The following is a 27,142-nucleotide window of genomic DNA, read 5'->3' as shown; positions in this document are numbered from 1 at the left end:
TACTCATTTTATGGAAGTCTAACAAGTATACATTATTTACGTAAAAAATACTAGTAAATTCTATAACGTACGAAAAACGAATATTTGTACAGTGCCGCACAATTTAGGGGGGATAAAAGGTGAAACGACACCTATCGCACGCCACTAGAAGAAGCCAATAAATGGTTTCTGCCATATTTATGCATCCTTTAAGCTAGTAAATCTGTCTGTTGAGTTTGATAAAGAAATATTAACTAATACCGGAGCTACAGGAAAAAATAGTTTATTATTTTTAAATTTCAACGCCCTGTATCTCGAAAATGAGCCGCTTTAGGACATATGTTTATTAAGTAAACTGCACTTATTTTTGGATTTTTTAGATCCCATATCCGTTTGTAACACCTATTCATTAACACCCTGTATATTTAGATTCTATTAATTTTTCTGAACATTTTGATACATTTAGCCTCTCTCCACGTTAACTTTAAACTTTCAACAAATTTTACTTAATTTTGAGAATTTTGACTAAATTTTGCTATACAGCTTGATTTTCTGCCTGTGGATTTATTCATTGCCTTCAAAATTAACCTTTTTCACTTTTTTAACAGTTCTTTCCTGTTTATGTAGCTTAACGATTGAAATTTTTTTAGGTCTACCGATTCATAGAAAACTTTTAAAGTTTATACGCAAATTTGAACTTAGATTGGGATCTCAATATAGTTTATGATGTTTAGAAGGTCTTTTACACACTGCACAAATTAGTTTGCAGTTGAACAACACTTTTAAATCTATACTTTAATGTTATACATGATTTATTACATGTTTTTCATTTATTGGTGAAATTCCTCCTTCATCCATCGATAAACCTGTCAAAATTTTGAAATTTTTTATATTACATGAATGCATTTTCTCAACTATTTAACTTATAAATTAAATTTTTTTGCCATTGAACGATTTTCTCTTATATTGCTACAAAACTTATTCTACATTTAAATATATCCTTCATTTTAATCTTTTCTGTGTTCCACATCATTTTTTGTTAGTTTTCTCTATATTTTAAGTAAATATCTTTTCATTTATTTCAGAAATCTACATTTTGGTCTATTTTTTGTATGGCTTATTTTATCATATGAGCAAATCATAACATATTTTCTTAAATTTTATTAAATGTAATGAAAAGATGCAGATATACTGGGTAATGAATTGTGATTTAGATAGTAGTTTGTTCCAAGATGAAAATTATAATCCCTAGTAAAACAAGCCTATTGGATAGCTCTTACGAATAATAGACAGAGGTGAAAGATCGTGAAAGAAGATATTCTGAAGATGCAAATATTGTGTTATCTACTACTGTGAGAAACAGTTGCTAGATAACTGAAATTGGCTCCCAAGTATCCATTTCTTGGAGAAAATAACGGATTAAGGTTTGTAAATGTACGAGAAACAGAATAATGAAGCTTCGGTATTGTTTTTGGAAGATTTGTTTGAGTAATATTTCAAGAAAGTAAATTGTCACCACAATGTTTTCAGCTAAATCGAACGACTACACAATCGGTCGGAAAATTCTTGAACTAATGATACTGTGGGAAACGACTACCCTGCGGACTGCAGAAGTGTCCAGCATTAAATTACACATACAATATTTGGCATGCAATAATGTTGTAGATACCACACTCAAAACACGTTGGTGCTGAACATTTTAAAAAAAGCTATTGTCAATAATATATCATCTTTCAAACCCTACTATTATAAGCAATCAGCATTGATCTCTAGTTCATTTGTACTTCTTCTGTTAACTTTGACCTAACACTCTGTGGATGTTTGACAGTACAACTAAGAATATATCCCCCATTAAATATTTTCATACTAATTTCCTGATGCTCATTAAGAAGTTTGCTGTGTGACAAACACCTATGTGTATTAAATGTCAAATCGTTTGGAGGCGCAGGTAAAAGGATCCTAATTGGTATATGAGTTCGCTGGAACTGTCAAAGTGTTGTAAATTACTAGAAGCATGTGTGATATTTTACACTTCGGTGGAGCTAGAGAACGAGCGGGTCAAAGACTGAGAAACAAACAATATCCGAACAAGTAATTTAGAGAATACACGATGTAATAATTTACACGCCAACTTTTCCAAACCATTCGTGCACTCGTTGATTGAAAGTTAAAAAAAATGAGAAATTAATTATTTTACAATGTTTAAAGGTAAATGCGGTCATCCAGAGTATTCCTAAACATAAAACTAAAAGGGAGGCAACGTTTAAAACTGCCCCTCATAAAACGTAAAAGGTTGATCTTTTCATTCACAATTATGAAGGCAAGGAAGTGAACAGATCAAAAACGCCAGGGAGTTGTAAATCAACCAGGAATTAAAAAGATCTTTCAGGGCAAACTTTGCCTTCATCGTGCTTCCTGCTTTAAATTGTATGACAAATATATTTATTAAATCTCTTAAATGGATATAATTTTCATTCGTTTTATTAAAAAATTGAATTCGTTCGGGTTCAGTTGAAGGGGACCACTCTGAAAAGGGAACATGCAGGGAATTATAATTCTTAAATCGTTCAGAGTGATGATTCTGATTTATTTAAGACGACTTTACTATTTGCTAAGAAAAATTCAGGAAATATGATTGAACTAATGATGAACCTTGTTTACCACTGATACAATATTTAATAGGCTTCTGTTCCATTATACATACGTTCTAATTATCTTTATAAAAGGTTAATTGTTACACTAACACAATATTTCTAAAGACATACTTTGCGCATAAATTAGTTCCCTTTGTCGCAATTATTTACTACCGAACTATTCTCTGGGGAACTACAGCCTATGAGTAACAAAACTTGGCAAGTAATTAGTCACAAAGAGATTCGTTCTTAGAGAAACTTCTTGTTCCTTGAACTTAGTTTATTTGCTTATATTAATATTTATCATTCCCGGGTCGAAAATGCAGCTAACAAAAGTTCCACCTCTTGTGCTGCTCTCATGGCTGCTTCAGGACTACGAACTGAAAATACAGGATGCTCTTTAGTTGCTAGCTGATCGAAATCTAAATAGTTTGAAATGCTGTATGATAAGTTCAGTGCTGTGTTGAGTTTTAAGCTCACTATTGTAACTTCCCTCGACTATTTTTTGTTGGAAAAGCAGAAGTTTTATTTAGCTTAACAACTTTTTAGGTTCTTCGGCTTTTTGTTGTCTCATAAATTCCAACTGAGCCAATAAAGCTTATAAAATATATCGGCCAAATTAAAATAAAGAATGAGTATGGTTCGAAATATATGTGAAACCTTTGTAATAATTCTTTGCCATTTAATCTCAGTACTAGGTTAACACTACATTTTGAGGATTGTGTAATGCTATAGGTATCTGACGACGATGTTAGGGTCACATTAACGCTAAGGAAGGATTATGTTGGTAAACTTTAGCCACTATTTAGTTAATGGAGTAAACTAACTTAGATCGGGACAAAGTAAGCATCAAGTGGTTTTAAACAGACAGAAATTGATTCTATTTACACAGAATGGCTCTGATGTAAGTACATTACTTCAAAAGGGTAATAGAGGACCCATTTGACATACAATATCGCGGGTACTGAGGCTCGGGTTTTCCTCTGCAAGATGTAAAATGTCTTTCTTCCTATTTCAAACACGTTGTAGTCCATCTTGTTCTCGACCTTCATAAGTTGGCTTCAATCTATCGGTAATTCGCAGTCTTTAAACTGCGTTTTGTACTGTTCTGGGATTCGGTTGCTGTCTTTGAGATAACGATTCGCATACAGATACACATTATCCTCTAATTCGTGAATCGAATAAGACATTTGAAATAAAACAACGTAAATCAATTTACAGTTGACGACAGCAAGCAAGTTGATTCGTTGATCGAGTGGGATGATGCAGAGTCGGATTAAGTTTCACGTAATAATTCTTAATTAATTCTCTACAAGTCCTCTATTACCCATTTGAACGTAGTTATTTACATCTTGGATAGTTGGAGAAGAACCATGCATTTTGCAAGACGACAGATATATTAAAGGAAAATTAGGACATAGTTAGCAAGTCCATTTTTGTTGATATCATCTAATTAGTACATGACGAAGTTGACAGATTTTTTCAGATATTTATTATAATGAAATGAAAGTTATGTTATTTTTATAATTTATAATCACTGAAAATCTCATTACCTAATTAGGGGAAAGTGTATAATTTTCAATATATGTATCTATGTATCTATTTTTTATATTTGTACTTATGTGACTACAAGAGCCTTTTTGAAAGTTCCGTACTATTCCATTTAATCCTGTTATTTATTTAACTGAATTAAATAGTTCCTAACTCCACAGTTAGTGAGTTTCTTCGTCTCAGGCACGAACCGAGTAAAACTTTTACTATACCCAATTAGTTTCTTCGTAAAGACATTTGATTTAACTACTCAAATTATGTAAAAGGCTTATGCCATAAAATAATAGAATATTACGAACTCCTTAACAATTTCGTTTCCAGTAGACTTGGTTGGTATTCATGTAGCTCAGCTGAATTAATCAGTTAATATCTGTGGAGATATTTTGTGGTAAATGATATAGTGACTTGTATCTAAGTCAGAAATATACATAGTGATTAAAAAGTGCAAGGTATCTCTTATGGAACACCCTAATTAGGAGCGAGACATCTCAAAAGAACATTTAAAGTAAAAGTAAAAGTTATAGAAACCAATATTCCGAAAGTATTAGACATATGGGTCAATTTTTTATTCCAGCAATGGATAGAGCGTTAAATTTTATGTCTAAATTGAAGGTCATCATCGAATTTTTAATTCAAAATCCTACAAATTTTAGTTGGAAAATTTTTTTCGAGTTATTCAGAGAAAAATGAGTTTAACCCCCCAAATAACCAGCAAAGACAAACAACAAAAATTTCTGAGCCCATGCTCGGACATAAAATTTGGCGCATTGGTATAAGAAATAGTATGTTCCATTTAATACTTTCAATTTGAACTTGATTTGATATTTAAGCCCATAGTTATATTTTCGTATTGGGATCGAGTTAACTGGAATTTGGAAATGATAATGGGCCAGTGCACAATATCTATTGTTATGATATTATGATTTGTAAAGATAAATAACATTGATAATACATAGATGAAGCAAAAATTTTGAATTTTGAGATATCCATATAAAAAAAATTAGAGAAAAGTTAGATAATACAATAAAATACAATTTTGCAAAGTTAGATTTCATATTAGAGCACACGTTTAAGGAAATTTGAAAAACTTTTGACAAGTTGATCGACGGAAAAACAAAGGAGTTGCACTTATAAACGAAAATCATGCAATTTATCATTTATCATTTATCATTTATCATTTATCATTTATCATTTATCATTTATCATTTATCATTTATCATTTATCATTTATCATTTATCATTTATCATTTATCATTTATCATTTATCATTTATCATTTATCATTTATCATTTATCATTTATTATTTATCACTTATTCACATTTATTTATCATTTGTCACTTATCATTTATCATGCATTTTATTCAAATTTTTAAGCATGTAAAAGAGCAATGTTTAAACAATATTTTACAAATTATTCATTTAAAAATTTTGGAAATTTGAATTTATACGATTTTAATCTATTGCGCATATTTCGCCTGTTGAACACTTATCACTAAAATCAATAGTTCCAATATATTGGAAAAACTGATATTCAACCGAAATTGTTTAAAAAAAACAATGTTGCTAATGAAAAAAATTTATTCACGAGATGAGACACCTTTTCTACTGCCTTCCCCTGCACATTTCAACAATAAAATAGCGGACGTCAATTCATCGATGTTCAAATATTATAGTGACGGCACTATAAATAAATAGCGGCTGTTTTTGGAAACACAATAGCTGTTTTCTCGGTGTAACTAAAGAATTGGGGGCTCATTCCATACAAGTGTTAGACTAGAATGATATACTTTCCTCAAAGTTGTGCTTGTCGGAGTATTCCGGGAGTCGATCATGATAAAATGCCTCAATTATCGAATAATCGAATACCCTCCTTCACGGGGAGAGCGTACAGCGTTTCCCATAATTACTCTAAAACTTTAATTTAACGCACGCCACACTCCGAATTAAACGATGGAAAATGGCAGACGTGATCAAATGCTAGAGTTGCGCCTGGATTTATGTCGACGTACAAACTTTTAGTAGTATATGTATGACGATCGGAAACCAGAAGCGTAATGATATCTGTTGTATGAAAATTGGAACATGTTTTAGCGCGATGTGTTCATTATGATAATGGCGATATTTCCTGTTGGTCGGTTTATTTTTATGCTCGAGTAATGGAGTAGCTTTGACAAATACAGGGAATATTGTGTTGCATTTTAACATAGATGTTGATTTATATACAGGGTATTTTTGAATGGAGTAGCATAAATGATACCAGTGAATTTACATTTCAAAAGAACAGGATCTGCAAAAAATCGCCTTAGTAAAATGTTCACCCCTGAAGAGATGGGCAATCAAAGTTTCCAAAAAAATTATGAAAATTGGCTGTAATTTGAAAACCGAACGAGGTACAAATAACAATTTTTTACAGGTTGTTTACTAATACAGATGCGAGTTTTCAACTATTTTTCGAAAATTTTAACCCCTCGAAAGGGGTTGAAATAACCACCCCTCAAGCCATTTTTTGCCATAACTTTTATATTTCGTAAAAACTCGATATCCAAAAATACGCATTAGATAAACTGGTTCTTTTAGAAACTTTTACCTCTCTAGCAATTTTCCTTTAAAAGTTTTCGTTTATTAATAAAAAATAAAATGTATTACCATTCACCTCACACCGTATATGATTGCAATCAATCAAAGAAAAACTAAGTGTGCTGCTGTCATGCCAGTTGTCACAATTAACTCTTCTGTAAGTTGTCACTGTTATCAGCTAAATACTTTTTGGGTGTAAATTAACAAGAATTATATGTGGACATGCTACATTATACGCTCTTGTTGCCGCAGCGCAGTTTTTGCGACATTCAAAATACACTTGTAGCATTTGATTGTTAGTGACTGTAGTTGGTAATGACTAATTACAGTCACTAAAATTTTGATATAAAGTTAATTAGAGTTTAAAATATTACTAAGAATGTATGCACTATTTATGAGACATCCATCAATAAGTTTTGATATAAGCCTACTTTGAGAAAAGTCACTTATTTTCTACACCGCAATATTGTAAGAGTTCAATTAAAAGCCTTTTTTCTCGAAAACCGTCCACATTAGGAAGTTCTAACAAGAATACATTATTTTTAGCAAATAAAATTGTACATTAGAAATTGGAGCCCGAATGGTAAAAAACCTATTCTTAAAAAAAATTTGAACTTCAAATGTAATACGAATGTAGCATAACTAGCGCCCTATATGAAATATACAAAAAATAATTAGACCAGCGTATTTGGAATCCTTAAAAACCCCGGAATACCAAATTTCATAAAAATATTTCGCACCGTTTGGAAATTTTCGTAAAAATTCTATTTAAACAATTTTATAATATATAAATTTTCTACACATTATACACAAATAATTATAATTTTTTACCTTTAACAGAAAACTTTTTTTGGGACGCCTATGACTCATTAAATTTTATTGCTAGACGTTTTTATACATGTTCAACTGACTTCAGAAAGACTATAACCAAGGAATTTCAAAACGTATAAAACACTGTTTACTGTCTAAAATACAGTATTCCCTAGTATTTTTATGATTTTTAACATTTCTATGTAAAAAATGATTTTAAGTAATTTAGGTAATTTTTTTACAGAAAAAGTACTTTTACGTCCACCAAAAGCACTAATTGACCGTAATTGCTAAGTCCCTTGAGTAAAGGGCAAACTTTTCTGACATGAGAAGCATAAATTGTGCAAACAAGCCAACCGTCACTTTAATGGCTGTCCAAATAAATCGATCATCATCATAGATGCCCATCTAGTAGTCTATGTAAATGTCAAAATGGGTGATTAATTTATCGGTACATATTAACTTACCACTGTTCTCGATATCGGTGAACTATTAGCCAGTATTAGTTATAGGGGAGACAACAGTGTTCTTATTTATACCGAATAATACATTATTAAATATACGAGTATATACACTGTTTTCTATTAATATTCGTAAAACATTTAATATTAATATTATACACTTCTAATACTGCTAAAGCTATTAATGAAAAAAATACATTATGTACATTTGTTGATCTGACTAAAACTTTCTATACTGTTAGTCATACTCGTCTTTGAAATGTACTAGAGTCAATTGGATTCAGTCTTATAAACTTATAAAAAGTTATATATCAAATAGACTCCAATATGTTATACTAAATGAGTGAGTACAAAACTGTAAGATGCGGTGTCCCTCAGGGATTCGTCTTAGGGCCTATATTTTTTAACATTTATTTAAATGAGTGATTTAAATTATAGGTTAAGGGTGGTGTGGTGATTTTTTTGGATGACTGTTATTTATAAGGCAAATGATTGGAACGAATTGAAAAAACTAGTACATAGTTCAATTAGACATTGCTGAATTCAGTAGGTATAGAAAAATTCCCTACATTTCTATGACCTCTTTACTTGACTTTGTTCCTTGAAAATCTCTCCAGAACCAATTGTAACGGCATCGACAGTATCTAGCATTATGTAAATATCTAGGATTATACAGTGTCCCACGGTGACGAGACATTACACATATTTCGGAGACTACTTCGATATTAATTTTGCAAATTTGGGCAATAGTGATGTCGGGCATGCTCTTCTCAACTAAAATAATGGCGCCCACCTAACGCTTCTGGTTATACTGGAAGTTGACGTCATCTCCATCATTTTAAATGGAACACCCTGTATATTACTACAATTTTTGGATTCTACGTCAATTTTTAAGTGAACTTTCAAGATTTCATATTCTTTTAGTTAACCGTTTTTGATATATTTAATTTAAAAAAAAAATAAAAAAGCACTGCCTAATTCAAAAAGATGTGTATTTTGCAATAATAAAGTTAGCGCGATAAAATTTATAGTGGACATAACTAAAACTCTAAGCTTCCCTGCCATAATTTCAAAATGACTTAATTTCATACAGGGTGGTAGAAATTAAGGCCGAATTTAGTCAATTTTAAACAATCTTAAGGCTGCTGAACAATTTTTTTCTCTTTCGGTTTTTAAGATAGGTACTTACTCTTTTACGTGCAGTCAACGAATATCGCATAATTTCTTGCGATGATGGCTGTGAAATTTTTAGTGGAACTTCAAAACAAGCACCTAATCTGTTACCAGTTTATTGTTGTCAATTTAACAGATATACTGCATGTTTGAGTATTATTTATTGTTAAAGAATGGAAAATGTTAACATTTATTGAAATGCTGACATTCTAAATTTATTATTTATTCATGGATCAAAGTAATGTTTGATATATGTCTAATGTTTGTGGGACACCCTGTATATTCACTAAACATGGAAGTCGTACAAAAGTGGATAATGAAAGTCATTTACAAAAGACCTCAAGTTTACCCATCTCAAAAATATATGAGGAAAGACATACTATATTACTAAATACAAAACATCTGTTTTTGATAAGATTTCAATTAGACAGTATATGTAAATATGATATATTAAATAGTGAACAAAATTATAACACTAGATATTATAAAATTAGTTCTAAACAAGTTCCTAGACCCGAAAAAAGTGTTCTGCATATAAACTATACTTACTTTAGACCAAAATTTCATAATTTGTTACCTGCACAATTCAAACTTCTCAACTGTAAAATACTGTTTAAGAACATAGTAAAAAAATGGAAAAATTTGGAAGTTTCTGTTTTGAATACGATACTTTGTTTTTGTTATAAATTACTTTTAAAATTAATTAACACAAAACTACAGATACAAAAATTTTACAAGAGAGAAAAACTTTAGATAAAACCTCAGTGAAAGAAATGCGCTGTATTCTTTATTAGAATTCTATATGCTCTTATAAGACCATTGTATACTATATGTGACAGTTAAATAGGTGAATATTGGATATAAAACGCGTATTGCTAGCACAGTTGTATAGTGACTATAAACTTTATTCTTTATTAAATTATTGTATAACTAGTATTCAACGTTTTTTATACCCTTTACGAAATAATAGCAATAACTGTTATTAAAGTGTTCCATATCGTTATTAGAACATCTAGTACTGGTTATAAGTTTTATAATAATAAATGTTTTAAACTGTTGTATACTCTGTATGAGTTAAAAACATATGTCATTAAGTTTTCAGAAATTTTATTGGATAACTGTAATTACAAGCTAAGGTTCTAATGTAAACATACATAAAACATACTTTTAAGCATTAAAAATGATGACAAATCGCTCCCAAAACTGTCCAGTTTATTTTCTTAGCAACGATGCACCCGTATTTTCTTGTATTACATGAGAATTTGCACTATAACTCTTCCACCTTAAGAATGAAGCATCCCCAGAAAGGTTGAGCTTCTTTCCATATAATTTTATTTCCTCTGGTTGATTGACTTTATACCCATGCTCTTCTTTGTCACCGTTAACCTTCTGTTCCTCCATCTTATGTAAAACTTAACATCAGCGATTTCTAATAGGACCTACAAAATAATAATTTTTAAGATTTAGACAAGATTTACATTTGAAAAAACAAAACAATTACAAGCCATAAAACAGTTAGATACTTACATAATAATTTTCCATTTCACACAACGCGATATGATCATGTATCCCACAAAACATGTGCACATACTGTCCATTTTCATCAAACTAGACGTGTAATAGTCGTAAGTCGATGCACAGCGGACTGTCGGAAATTTTACGATCATAACCGATTATGCACCGAGAGGTGACGATCACTTAACCATTATAAGACGCGTTTTACACGTTAAAAACGGAAACATATTCAGTATAAGAACGAATAATTCTGTTAATATAATTGTTATATACAAATTCGGATACTGGTCTTTATACAACAAATCTTCCCTACTATACAATTGGAACATAAAGTCTATAACACCTAATAATGTATAAGTAATTCATTATAACCTTTATTTCATAGATGCATAAGGTGTATTAAGCACCTTCCAGTTAAACTCATTATACAGGGTGTCCGGAAATACCGTTCGAATAATTCTAGGGGTGATTCTACATGTTAAACTATGAAGAAAAGTTCATATGAACATAGGTCCGCAAATGTGTCATAAGTTACGGTAAACGAATTTGACATAAGGTTTAAAAATAAAGTTTATTCGATTATTATTTATGTTAATAACATTATTTTTATGTTAATAACAGTGCAATTGAAAAAAATTATTGTTCTCGTCTTTCAAAAAATGCCGGAATACTCTTTTGCTGAAATGGCCGACATGCACTTCATGTATGGCAAAGCAAACGGTTGTGCTTTAGAAGCTCGGAGGTTGTACCAAGAAACTTTTCCAAATCGCCAGCTTCCTTCTGATAAACTGTTCAGCAGTTTACATCAGAGATTAAGAGAAACTGGTAATTTTACGCCAAATAAGAGAGATTGTGGACGAAACCGTACTACCCGAACGGCGCAGACAGAGGAAATTGTTCTACAACAGATTGAAGCTAATCCAGGTAGTAGCACCAGAAGAATTTCAGTACAAACGAATATTCCCAAAAGTGTTGTATGGGAAATTTTACACGAGGAACTTTTGTATCCATACCATTTGCAAAGAATTCAAGCGCTAAAACCTCGGGATTTTTTGCCTAGAGTGGAGTTTTGTCAGTGGATGCAGATGAAATGCCATCAGGACCGTCATTTCCTCGATAAAGTCTTGTTTACAGACGAGGCAGGATTTACGCGTGAAGGAGTGGTAAATTTTCATAACAATCATATTTGGTCAGATGAAAATCCTCACGCGATTTTCGAAGCTCGATTCCAAGATAAGTTTTCCATTAATGTTTGGGCAGGTATTATAGGAAATAGGTTACTAGGACCATATGTTATGCCGCATCGTTTAGATGGGCCCGCATACTTACATTTTCTACAAAACACTTTACCAGTTTTGCTCGAAGATTTGCCTTATGGATTAAGATTAGAAACATTTTTTATGCACGATGGGGCTCCAGCCCACTTCAGTTTATTAGTTCGACAATATCTAAATCAGACTTATCCAGATCGGTGGATTGGACGAGGTGGACCCGTAGCTTGGCCTCCCCGTTCGCCGGATCTTAATCCGTTAGACTATTTTCTATGGGGTTATTTAAAACACTTAGTTTATTCAGTGCCTGTTGACAGTGTACAACAACTGGAACAAAGAGTCATTCATTGTTGCCAAGAAATACGGAATATGCAAGGTGTTTTTCAACGAGTTAAACGTTCAATGAGAAATCGTTTAGCCAGTTGCATTGAAATGAATGGACATCACTTCCAACACTTGCTGTAACTAAAGAAGTAACATTCAGGTTTAATAATAAGTCACTAGTATTATTTGTTTCCGTATTGTTACCTGTTTTTTTTTAATTATAAATCTGTTTTCCATTTACCGTTTCTTTTTTATCACTATTTAACAATACCTGAGAGGTTTTCTACAAGAATACCTTTTTTATGTCATTTATACCGCGGAATCAGACTTTCTAAAGAAAACTGCAACTGCAAAATGTGAACAAATTAAATCGCGGCCTCCCCTGTCGGTACGCCCCTGATTAAAATAATAATTTAGTAAAAACACTGTAAAGTATGTACTATTAAAGGCAATTCATATGCCAAAATTCAGATGGCTATCTGAAACGGTTCCAGAGATATAAAATAAAACCTATATCCTTGTGCAATCTTTGAATCGCGTCACCTTTTGACGCATTTGCGGACCTATGTTCATATAAACTTTTCTTCATAGTTTAACATGTAGAATCACCCCAAGCATTATTCGAACGGTATTTCCGGACACCCTGTTTAATGAGTATGGAGATGATTGCTTTTTTTAAATAATAGTCGTATATTGGTTATAAAAGTTTTAATATGCGCTATACACATTATTCTAGATAAACAGTTTAATAAGCCCGCATTTCTTTCAGTGCTTTAAGGCAAAAAAATGGAAGCTATAGCGTGACTTCAGACAAAATTATGAGCATATTCGTTCAAAGCAGAGGGTATTTTTCACAGTTCTCTTCTCAGTAAAATCTTACAAAACGTTATTTAAACAATAATACAAATAACGAGTAAATTGACTAACCCATCGCTGCAAATCATTATCATTATTAAGCTATCAAACTAGGCTCATTACATTTTTCCCTCAAACTGATTAAGGCAAACTGAAGTGACGCCTTCTGAATTAAATCGAATGCTTCGGGAATACAACTGGAAAAGGTTCAGAGTGCATAAAGTGAAGCGCCTTGCAAAGGTCGGTCTAATATCCGTTCCAATTCGGTGTACATTGGTCAAAGTTGGTGGTCGTAATTAGAAAATGGGGCGGTGTCCGCGGTAGCGGGAATAGTGAGCGGTGGCGTCTGTCGGCACATCGGGCACTCTGGTGGATCGTTAGCGACCCCATTTGCATTTACATTTGTGTTAGAAACTATAGAAACCCTTGACATGGCCAAGGCGGTGTGTTAAGATTGGAACTTGGATAAGATGCTCCTTAACTATTTAATAAGGCCCCCGAAGGGTTGTCTCTCGATACATAAATTCATTTTCCGAACAATTTATGGACGTTCATGAACCCGCATTGAACTGGGATGGTAGTTCGGTACTTGTTGAACAGTCTTACTTGGTCTGTAACGGATGCTCGTGTTCCCAAATGCACTGCTGTCTGTAATTCAGGATATCCTCCATGGTTCGTCTGAAATATCATTAAAACTATTCGTATTAAGGGCCCCATATTCTTTAAATAGTGTTTTCCGCATAGACAAATAATTTCAAACATTTAATAACTGAATAATCTAAAGCTTATCAAATAATAGGAATGTTATGTGCCATCTGGTTATTTTCAAAGACGCCGCAGTAAAACGTATAAACAGGTGCAAAAAACGATCAAACCATCAAGGTTTTAGGTACTGAAATCTACGAAAATACTAACTTTTTTACATACAATTCCACATGTAAATATTCTTATAACATTTACTTGCTTAGTCCTACATATAAAATTGTTTACTTTTATTTATAAGTACGTGAAAATAATTCTTAAAATGTAGGGTTAGAATAACAACAAACGCATGTTTTACAAACGCTTTTTTTAGTTATTATCTTATTTGAGTAAATTTAAATGGTAACAATGAATAAACAAAACATCAAGGATTTTATTTTTGTGTTTACTTTTTTTGTTCTACACGTTTTACTTTTAAAGATTTCAGTACCCAAAAACACCAGAAATTTCACTATCAGAAAACTCATAAACAAAGTAAACCCTAGATATACAAAAAATAACAAGATATTATTATAACCCTACATTCTATTAGGATATTTATTTTGTACTATCAAAATACAGACTGTTACAAATACACCTGAAAAAATAACACTTTCTCATGACAACTTTCTGCCCTCTATTGAATGGCATAATCAATTTTTATATGTAACGTTTCGTCTCTCCAGAACCATTATCAAGTTCATTTTGTTAAATACGATCCTGAAAATTTTATTACATTTTTATGACCCCCAATACTGTACTGCCTCAGCCATAATCAGATTCAGACGTTTTGTCACGAAAAATTCATCTTCAATGTATTCGTTCCAAATGTATCTATTTTTTTTAATTTCTATGTTTCTTGAATTATCGTACATTCTAAGTGTCGTTAGATCATGTGAAATCCACTTAGTTATTTAAACTATTACTATCACACGTTAGGGGTCATGAAGGCTTGCAAACAATGTAATAAAATTTTCAGGGTCGTATTTAAAAAAAGTTGATGATGGTCCTGGAGGGACGGAACTTTACATATAAAAATTGATTATGCCATTCGATAGAGGGCAAAAAGTTGCCATGAAAAAGTGTTCTTCTTTTTTCAATATCACCTCAAACAAGGCTGAAATGAAACAAAAACAAATATCCAAAATTTCGATTTTATTCAAATATATCCAAAACTAATCATGTTAGCCTTGATTTTTTAGAGGCATAACGTTGTTTCCTTGATTATGTAACTTTGCCCTCATTTAAGCTATTTCGTATCTTTTTTAGTACAGTCATTGAAGCTGAAAATCAGCTGTAACCTCCGAATTCTTTGGAACTGCATGGATTTGCATGACAATTTAGAATAAGGGTCATCTTAGGCTCAAAGGGTGGGTAAAAAAAATCGACTATTTTTTTTTACTTTATACTCTGAAAAATAGGTCGCTAGGCACCTCTAGAAAATTCTCTCCAAATATGAGCTCTTAATTTTAATAGGAAGGTCCTCCGCTTTACAGTTTTCCATTTTTTCCTCAGTATTAGAAAAAAAATCATATCTCTCTATCAGGTGCTTCGTTAAAAATATCTCTCCTCATATGCTTGTAGGAAATTGAACGCTCTACAAAAAAGATCACTTAAAATTTCTTCGTAAACCTCACCGTTTAAAAGATATTAAAGGTTGAAGTTTGATTATTTTAAGTCAAATTTCTATTTTGCTTATGAATTTTATAACTCGTTAACAAAAAATCATTATGAAATGTGCAATCCACAGTTTCGTAGGAAATTAACTGCTCTACAAAAATGGTCTCTTATGATTAGTCGATTAACTAAAGCTTTTAGAAGATATTCATCGTCAAACTTCAATGCACGCCAATTTTAACAGTTTTTGATTGATTGAAAATTCACCATTAAAATCGCCATGTTGGATAATGCCTAGATACAAAATTTCGTGAGGCTATCTTAAAAAACAAATGAGTTATAACGAAAAATAGAAAATCGATATTTTCACTTTTTTCGAGATATCTCAGAAACTATCGAAGATATCTTGGATCTGTTTTCACCAAAACACTCGTCCCATAATTGTGCAACTTTTTTGTAATTTGAGCCACCCTGTATGACTAACGGTTTCCGATATCCCTGTAGTCTCCCTATAAATAGTTCTAACCCTGTATATAATAATTATATTGTACATAGTTTACACACAATACATATTTGAAGGCGTACGCATCATTACTCGAATTTGACGCGCAATATCTCCGATGTTCGAGGTCTGTAAATTCGCGGTGTGTACAACTGCTAGTCAATTATTAGCGCTGTTGCCACATCTACATAGTTTTTATGCGTTCATTAAATATAATTTATAACTACTTAAATATGACATTTTTATGCTGTTAATTAGTCAATATGTATGCTATGTGCATATGAGTAGATTTCTTTGCTATATAGATAATGTTCATCGCAAATAATTTCAATATAATTTAATTTTTTCAAATTGGCAGCGGGTTTTAGTCCCATAAGAAAAGCATAGGACCCCCCTGCGCGCCACACTTCCCTCGGACCCCGATAACCTCCTTAAGAAAATTCAAGACACTAAAACTTACGCTATTATCTGTCACCCTTAAAAAGAAATTTATATACGACTGCCTTGCACAAGGGGGTTTTGCGCACGGAAAACACGCTCTGAAAACGGTATTTTGCACACGCCGTGTGCTAAACATTTTGCACACGGTTATGTCATCTTTGCACACGCGTCTCCAGATTGTGATTTTTGTTTGATGTTGTCACCCAAATTATGCAATGTTTCAAGTTGGCTGAGTTTCATAGCAACCGTCACGGCTCCTTTATTTTGTTGATTAGATACTTAAAAAATTGTAAAAATGTGTGATTCTGAAGAGATTTTACAGAAAGCAAGCGAAATATGTTCGGAACTGCTGCCCACAAAATCCAGAAGCAGGTATGAAGCTGAGTTAAGCCGATTTATGGACTGGCGACTAGCCAAAAATGTCCAAACTTTCTCAGAAAACGCAGTAATGGTGTATTTTGAAGAACTATCTAAGAAATATAAATCTTCGACGTTGTGGACGATTTTTTCGATGCTCAAGTCAACGTTAAGTGCCAATCACAACACAGATCTTGGAAGCTATAAAAAATTGCAAGCGCTAATCAACCGAAAATCCGAAAACTATGTCCCAAAGGAGTCCCTAATCCTCACAGAAGATGATTTTTGCCGATTTCTGACGAAAGCATCAGACGACAAATATTTACTTATCAAGGCGGTGGTGGCAGTTGGACTATCTGGGGCATGTCGAAGGGAGGAATTATATTATCTCAAAATAGAAGACACCAAAGATTTCGGCAGTGCTATGCTGATTAAACTGAAGAATACAAAAACAAAGGTACCAAGGTGTTTTACAATTACAGGAAACCTTTACACTATCTTAAAAAAGTACTGTGCTCTTCGTCCTCCTAATCTGAAGACAGGCAGTTTTTTTTTAAACTATCAAAACGGAAAATGTTCAAGCCAAAACGTTGGCATCAACAAAATTGGAAACATGGCTAGGGAAATCGCCAAGTTTTTGATGCTAGAGAATTCAGAAAGTTACACGTGACATTGTTTTCGGCGTTCATCTGCCACAATTTTAGTCAATTCTGGCTCAAATCTGCTTGCCCTCAATCGCCATGAAGGGTGGAAATCCAGTACAGTTGCCGAAGGCCACGTTGATGACTGTTTGAGAAATAAAATGGAAGTTTCGAAAAAGATAGAGTCTTCAGTGTCTTCTGCTGCCACAGAACCAGAACAACGATCGTCTACTGGAATACAACAAGAAAACAACGACCACACGCTGAAAAACTGTACTAAAAACACGACACCAAAAATATTCTCTATTACCGAAAACAAGGCGCACAATAATACTGCTTTTCCCAGCGTAACCTTGAAGGAATGTTCAAATGTTACCATAAATATTAAATATTAGTTTCTTTTGTTAATGCGTTAGTAATTTTCTTAATAAAAACGAGTTAAATTAAAATTTGATTTGTGTGGTCTCTGTTTGCAGTCGTATAAAAAGTATCGTAAAAAACTCGTTTGAAAACCTCTTTGCACACTCGCTCGACTTGTGGACTTCGCCTTCGGCTCGGTCCACCAATATGTCTCTCTCGTGTGCAGAGAGTCGTTTTCAAACCTTGTTGTTTAATGTACTATTAATTCCGATGTTTTTCAAGTGGGTAGTTTTAATTGCAAGACTCTGTAGTTGGCGCAGCGTGGTGTGGTCCCGGCGCAACGGCGTCATATCTAGCGTTTCACTAACGTGTGAAATACGGTAACAGATAGCAGCGGCCCGCAGACGGTATATATTAGTGACCGCGGTGCTAATTCCGCCGTTTAATTATCTCCGAAAGACCGGCAATATTGTCGGCAATATGTAAACACGGAACGGGCGAAGCGGCGGTCGTCCTAGTCCGGTCGGTCTTACTGCCGGCCGGAACATGGAACTTCTTATCTGGCTTCCTATTGTTTCCTTAATGAATTCAAATCCAGGAGGCGGTTCGCGAAAGCGGGGTTTTGCATTTATTTGCATAATTGTATATATTGATGTTCGTTAACGAATGTTGTTCAGACGCGTCTTCCCGGACCTTGGCTGTGCCGAGTATGCACAATTTAAAATTCGTTCCGAGTAACTGTATTTCAATCCAAATAGATTACACGGACGGCGGGGTATTTTAATTTCGGGTCCTTTTTGGGTTTGACTTCAAAGAATTGTTAAGTTTTACTTCTCTCAAACTTCGGCAGTTCCATGCACACAACTCGAATTAACAAATATTCCGGCTGGGTTTTAATTAATTGCCATTTTCCTTCGCAGTGCTCCTTCAGGATACAGGACGGCGCTGTTTGCGTCTACAAGCTTGACGGGGATATCTCAAGAGCAAATAAATCGAATTTTCGTTATGTTGGCAATTAAATAACATTAAAATTAAAAATTACTAAAACAGTAAGATCAAGGTTACATTAAAAAAACAACATTCTGTTTCACTGGCTGTGTTTGGTGTAATTTTTTACGAGGTTCTATTCAGTCAATCAGCGATCACACTATCTCGAGCGTGGACGTAATGGTTTGTCATTGTTCATTGTAAACGTATCATTAATATTAGTGAGGGAAGTGACTCTACGGATTAAAATAGTAACATTATACAGGGTGTTTTTGAATGGAGTAGCATAAATGATACCAGTGAATCTATATTTCAAAAGAACACGATCTGCAAAAAATCGCCTTAGTAAAATGTTCACCCTTGAAGAGATATGGGCCATCAAAGTTTCCAAAAAAAAAAAAATGAAAATTGGCTGTAATTTGAAAACCGAACGAGGTACAAATAACAAATTTTTTACAGGTTGTTTACTAATACAGATGCGAGTTTTCAACTATTTTTCGAAAATTTTAACCCCTCGAAAGGGGTTGAAATAACCACCCCTCAAGCCATTTTTTGCCATAACTTTTATATTTCGTAAAAACTCGATATCCAAAAATACGCATTAGATAAACTGGTTCTTTTAGAAACTTTTACCTCTCTAGCAATTTTCCTTTAAAACTTTTCGTTTATTAATAAAAAAATAAAATGTATTACCATTCACCTCACACCGTATATGATTGCAATCAATCAAAGAAAAACTAAGTGTGCTGCTGTCATGCCAGTTGTCACAATTAACTCTTCTGTAAGTTGTCACTGTTATCAGCTAAATACTTTTTGGGTGTAAATTAACAAGAATTATGCCAAATTTTACTAATGATGAATATGTGGACATGCTACAAGTGTTTTTTTCTACGATCGTGCAAAATTTACTACTTATTGCACTACCTACTGTGCCAAAAGTTTAACTTTTTTTACAGTAGTACAAAAAAAATATTGATTACAAGTTTAATCTAAGCATATCCATAAGTACCTAACGTCTGACATTGACAATTTGCGCAATTAATTTCCAGTTGTCAGTTAAAATTTTAATATTATGTAAAATACTGTTAAATAAAATTTGAAATAAAAACAATCGTAGAAAAAATGTTGCGTGCAACATGTGCAAAAAGCATATTTGTTGCACTTAACATGATTGCAGCTCTCAACTTCGTCTCGAGCTGCAAACTTCATGCATCGTACAACAAATACACACTCTTTACAGTAGTTGCACAAATAACTGTTTGAATGTCGCAGAAACTTTTATTAAATAGAAGTACAATGAAAACGAAACTAAGAAATAATTTATTATCAAAAAGAGAAAAAACAAAAAACTTAGTTAAAGGACATTTTCAAAATAATTGCCATTTCTTTCTAAACACAACCTAACACGTTTATCAAAGTTGTTACGGACTCCAGCAAAAATTATGGGTATGTTGCGAATCACATCAGCCGCCGCGAATATTCTTTCCTGTAGCTCTTCGACACTGTCAACTGGGGTTGCATAAACAATACTTTTTATATGTCCCCAAAAGAAAAAATCCATGGGCGTTAGATCGGGAGAACGTGCAGGCCAAGAGATAGGTGCCTCATTGCCGCGACCTATCCAACGATTCGGGTAATTTAAATTAAGCCACCGCCTAACTACTACAGTGCTCTGAGCAGGAGCCCCGTCATGCATGTACCACATGGCCTGACGTACATTTAATAGTACTTCCTCCAGAAGTGGTGGTAGATGCTCATTTAAGAACTGCAAATATTCAACAGCACCAAGTCGATGAGGTAAAACAAAAGGGCCGACAAGCACATTTTCTACAATTCCTGCCCAAATGTTTAAACTAAAATTATGTTGAAATGTTGTCATAGATACTTCGTGAGGATTTTCATGAGCCCAGGAATGAAGATTGTGCATATTGGTTAAACCATGTCTTTGAAAAGTTGCTTCATCTGTGAAAAGTATCTTTGAGGCAAAATTCAAATTATTTCTTAGAATATTAAGATACGATTCGCAAAAAACAACTCGCTTATGCATGTCTGGTTCAAGTAGAGCTTGAACTGGCCGGTGGTGAAAAGGATATAATAAATTATCATGGACAATATTCCAAACAACACTATGGGACACATTTAAGTGCATTGCTGTTTTTCTCGTACTAGTCTGACGATTTTCGTCAAACTCTTCAAGTACTGCATCCTCAAGATAAATAGTACGAACAGTAGGTCTTCGGCCGGTACCCTCAATATGCGGCTGTATTTTTCCAGTTTCCCGAAGTCTTCGTTCTACCGCCGAAAAAGTTTGTCTGTGGGGAACTTGACGATTTGGATATCTCTCATTATACGCTCTTGTTGCCGCAGCACAGTTTTTGCGACATTCAAAATACACTTGTAGCATGTCCACATATTCATCATTAGTAAAATTTGGCATAATTCTTGTTAATTTACACCCAAAAAGTATTTAGCTGATAACAGTGACAACTTACAGAAGAGTTAATTGTGACAACTGGCATGACAGCAGCACACTTAGTTTTTCTTTGATTGATTGCAATCATATACGGTGTGAGGTGAATGGTAATACATTTTATTTTTTTATTAATAAACGAAAAGTTTTAAAGGAAAATTGCTAGAGAGGTAAAAGTTTCTAAAAGAACCAGTTTATCTAATGCGTATTTTTGGATATCGAGTTTTTACGAAATATAAAAGTTATGGCAAAAAATGGCTTGAGGGGTGGTTATTTCAACCCCTTTCGAGGGGTTAAAATTTTCGAAAAATAGTTGAAAACTCGCATCTGTATTAGTAAACAACCTGTAAAAAATTTGTTATTTGTACCTCGTTCGGTTTTCAAATTACAGCCAATTTTCATAATTTTTTTGGAAACTTTGATGGCCCATATCTCTTCAGGGGTGAACATTTTACTAAGGCGATTTTTTGCAGATCGTGTTCTTTTGAAATGTAGATTCACTGGTATCATTTATGCTACTCCATTCAAAAACACCCTGTATAATGAAAATTTTTTTCGAATTGTCAGTTTGGAAGTTACAGCTTGTAAAAGTTCAATTTGTTTCATTTTTCTTTTTAAATAACTTATTTAATTCATGTTCGGTTAGCTTCTCATTTGGCACACCCACTAATAGACCAGGGATCTGTCAAGTTTTTCATACAATTTGGGTGAATTTTATGAAAAATGTTTTATGTATAATATGTGTAAAACCCACACACCATCAGGTGAGGTTTTTTAATAATTAACAATAAAATGTCTAAAATAACCAAAAATATCACTTTTTTGCCTATCAGTAAAAAACGATCATTTTTATTATAATGTTAAAGTAACCAACTTGTAGGGAATAAAAAACCTTTAAAATGGCGGTTTTTAAAATCCGATACGATAATTTGCTGCTCGGAAAATTGCAAAAAACTGTCAAAATTCTATTATTACTAAATAAACAATAAGTTTTACAAAGGTCAACCTACGACATTGATATTGCACAAATAGTTGGCTTTTATAGTCCTTAACATGTGATTAAAATTTCAGACCGATTCATCCAATAGTTTTTGCAAAATTCTAAATGTTTATCCCAGAGGCATTATTTTTGCATTAACTTGACACGCAAAATTACCAAGATATTCTAATTCTGCGGGTGTCATATGAAAGAAAAATACTTCTTTTATTGGAAGAAATAATTTTAATGCAAAAAAATTGTTTTTACCACTGCAAAAACGTACCACAAAAACACTGTCATTTTTGTCTTATAAACAATTAGAATAAGTTTGTTACTATTATATTTAGAGAGATTATCCATTTTCGTAAAGCTGGTATTTTTACACAAATTTTAAAAAAAGTTGCTCTATCTTAATTTAGGGCAAAGTTAGACACTTTTTTTAAAAAAATCACAGATATTTTGTTTATAACAATTAAGACTTCTAATAAATGCCATTTCGAAGACAAAGAGCTAAAATTTCTATGTGAAATTTTTGAGGATGGTAGCTTTGTAACAGCATGTCATAACATTTAAATAATTCATTACATACTGCTATTATTTTAATCCAAGGATCACCTACCGGAGTTTCCTGACGGACTTTCAGAATACCCTGTATCGTTAGTTTTCGAGATACAAAGTGTTGAAATTGAAAAAGAATCGCTCTCACTGGAAACCTTAGAAATTCAACACCACTGATTTTCTGAAAATTTGATCACTATTTGTAATTCCTTTTGGTGTAAAAAAGTATAACTTTCATTTTATACCGAAAAGGAAATATTTACGACTTTTTTCTTTTTGTACCTCACAAAATGTAATAACTGGAACAGAACGACCCATATCTCTCAGAGCAAAGTTCATAATTAAATGAGACACTTTATATATTATTGCATTTTCGGATTCTTTATTAAAGACTCCCTATACCCAGGACTTATAGCTTTTGAGATATTAATTTTTAAAGAAAGAATTTGGCGGATGCAATTGTCCGCGGAGATGCTAGTAACTCTTTTCGGGAGCGTGATATCAAGTGGATTTTTGGTACCTGTAAAGAACATAGGTAACACTAAATGGTGTACCAACAAATTAAAACATTTGTTACATTTTTGCTGTTACATTTTGACAACTTCAAATAGATATAACTTGAATGGAACACCCTGTATTTTTTACTCTCTCGTGCGCAAATTGAAATTTTCTTTCAAGTCATATAAGCATTGTTAGGGTTGCCGTTACTATTTTAAGAGATATTTGCAAATTTTCTATTTTTTGGACAGTTTTTCTTGTATCATCCCTGTTGTCAAATAGGCCATGACCAGAAACACTATAAAAACAATTAAAATAACTTGACATTTGTCAAATTGTTGTTGTGTTCGTAATAGTTTTTGCCGAAAATTGAAGTAAAAATGCTTAGGGATCACTTAAATTATACTAATGAGGATTATTTTAATATGTTTGTTATTTATGGACAACGTGACAAAGTCAAATTATTTTGAAATCAAGAACACCTAGAGAATTTGCCGCGTTACATGCAATTCGATCTAATTGTATGTTAAGGATTCCATGCACTGAAACAAACATGTACCACCCCGTACATAATACGCTTGTCCTTGGATTCTGCTTCAATACCTTTTTGTCAGACCATTTAGTAAAATTCAAATACGTATAGTTGTCTGGTTCTATACTAACCTGAGTTATATATAACTTATAGATTTCAGCGGGCCATGAAATTACACAAATAACTGAATTACATGCCGCCTAGATCCTCGGTACTAGACTAATTGAAACGGTAATGGACTGTGGTTGCCGTCAACAGAAGCAAATATCACAGACTTGCCGTAAATTATCCTGTATGTTACTCTCATCCTGATTTATTATGTATTAAACGGAAACAATTAATATGGGATTAGAACGGGGACCAGAATGAATTGTCGAGCATGGGTAAGTAGCAAAATGCAATAAAATAGTCATTAGGACAGGTTTTGGTCGGACTAGAATTAATTTAGACAGTTTTGTTCGGTGTAAATTAAAAACATAGCTGCTAATTACTTAATTAGAAATGCATGCTCTCATGATAAACAAAGAACAGCTTATAATCAATTGAAGCACTACTTTATAATAAAATGAGTCACTACTTTATAATGTGGTAAAGTAGTACATTATAACATAGCGCAAATGTAATATCAATTTTAAGATTAAAAGTGTCAAGAGAACCAGAGTTGTCTTATATTTAATTGCAATAATATTTCTTATCATTACGTCTAGACCTCGAGTAATCGTATTGTAATAATAGCTGTTAAGGATAAAATATTATTTTGTTTACAGCACTACGACGTGACAAATTACTTTTATTGAGCTTGAAGAGAATGTATCGATACAATTTATAATCACATAGTCCATCTAAATGTAGTAATAAAATAATCAATCCGAATCGCTCGGTGTCCCTTTTATTGTAATTTCGATTGTTGCAGCGCTGTTCATTTTAGATAGTGTACGGCTGATAAGTTTAAGTAGTAGGTAGAAATTGATTACGTGTTGGAGGTAAAAATCGATTAGGCACAAGCTGTTTACGTGGTCTTGAAATTGATTTTTTAATACATGGGATTATTTTAATGGAAAAGACGCACCATGCAATTACATCAGCCGGTTTATATTACAGGCTTTGGACGAGTACAAATTGGAGCTAAAATACATAACCTTTGGGTGGTTTCTTTGAATATTTCATATCAAGATATTGAGCATTATTGAACACAAAACGTACTCGTAAACTTTATTTAAAGTATGTGATATGAGTATTGGTACAAACGGTAATGACGTATGGGAACTAGAGAACCACGCACAAGAGAATTTTGTAGTTAACAAAAAAGAAACAATACAATAAATATCAATTAAAAGAAAAACAATTTAATTAAATACATTAACCATTTTACAAAGTTCAACGAACTAACGAAATAACATTAATTGAACACAAAACACATTAAACGAAGAACAACAAACACAAATCAACTAAAGAAACAAATTGTAGCCGCCGTTCTCAATCGTTTTCCTCTATTGCCTGTACTTTTTGAGGAATGTATGGCTTGCTTGAATGTGTGCTTTTTCGATAATGCATGTGCAGTTCTTTTTGATGCTCTAATATTATTAGAAATTTCCCAAATGGAAGTTCTTAGGTTTTCTTCAACGTTAAGAAGAACATTGTACTCGATGTTTTCATTAAATTGAGCATTGAGAATTCTGTTGCTTAAATAAGAATTATATTGTTATTTAAATTAATAGAGAGTTAGGTATGTTAAAATCCAGACGCAGTTTTTAGATACCTATTCTGGAATGTCTGATACAAACAACTATCGATCTGGACCTGCCACTTCTGAAATTAAAACCAGGGGAGACGTAATTAAACTACCTTTTACAGGGAGGAAATGCATATTGTAATTACATCGCCATAAACCGTACGGCAAATTTGAATTCTTGAGGGCGTAAGAGGGGTCTTTCTTCGGAGTTATGCATTATGCATCAGAGATCAACTGGCTGAGGTGTTAACACCATCGAATTATAAAAGGAAGGATATAAGCTCTGGCAGTTTATACCATACCTATAATTTGGGAACATATATCTTTCTTATAATCGTCCGTTAATAAAGGAAAAAGGTAATGACTAGAATAAAGTCGGAATTCATTAATGTTCGGAAACTAAACCGACAAACGAAGACAGCAAATTGTAGGGATGATTTAATATCGATTTGACATAAATTGTGTTATCCGAAAATGCTTCCTAAGAAGGTAGGGCCCTTTGAAGAAAAATCGTTGCGATGTAGAGCATCTTTTATAAATTAAAGTTCCCTTGTTTTTGTTGATCGTCGTTCTGTTATAATTTTTGCCAGTTTGTGATATTTAACACTAAATTCCAACTTTTCTGCTATCTATTTTCCAAAGCCAACTACTAAATATTAGCAAATTTGTAATTTTGTAATTATCGCGCAAAAATAACACAAACATTTCAAATAGATTTTTCGCGCAAGCGATACATCCTAGTTACTCAAGACAAGAGTACCGATTTAATCTAGAATACAGTGTTTTCACAAGTTGAAGGTAAAAAAAATTAATTAATAATATCGGCTGACCCCCTCAAATGTGACGCCTATGGTTGGAATTAAAAGATCACTATTACATATGACCTAAGTCCTAGATAAAAAGCGATCTACAAAAAACTATGTTAAAAGCCCATCTTCCTTAGGAAGCATTTTTGTATAAGACGATTTATGTGAAATCGATACGAAATCATCCCTAGAATTTGCTACCTTTATTTGTTTCCGGACACCCCGTAATTAACGCAACTCCCATTGAGATGATTTTACAGGAACCAACAAAACTATTTCTTGGAAATTGTGGGTATTATTTCAGGCTTATTAATTACGATTTAATGCAAGTGTATATGTAGCAAAATAGATTCGAGTTTAACTGATTAACGAAAAAGTATAACAATTTATTTTTTCTGGTAAGACTGTACAATTTAAATCAAAACTAATAAAAAATTAATTCTTATAAATACAGGGTGTCCGGTAACTACGGGGACAAAATAAAGGGTTATATAGAGCAGATCAAACGAGTGCTAGTACTTCATATAAACTTTTTACCTAGGTGCCATTGTTGAGGAGTTATTGTTACTCAAAGTAACAAGTTGAAAAATGAATATTGCCCATAACTTCTAAAGGGTTAATTTGATTAACTTGAAATTTGGGGGATCAAAGCAACTCATTCAAATGTATCTTTGTACATTTAAAATTGAATCAAATATTTTTTATTATACAAGGACGGTCGAAATTATGTTCTAAAATTTACGCAACTTTGACAGAGCTATCAAATTTGAC

This window comes from Anoplophora glabripennis, unplaced genomic scaffold (assembly GCF_000390285.2).
Source record: "Anoplophora glabripennis isolate ALB-LARVAE unplaced genomic scaffold, Agla_2.0 scaffold38, whole genome shotgun sequence".
Classification (NCBI taxonomy): domain Eukaryota; kingdom Metazoa; phylum Arthropoda; class Insecta; order Coleoptera; family Cerambycidae; genus Anoplophora; species Anoplophora glabripennis.
This window is presented reverse-complemented; position numbering follows the sequence as displayed.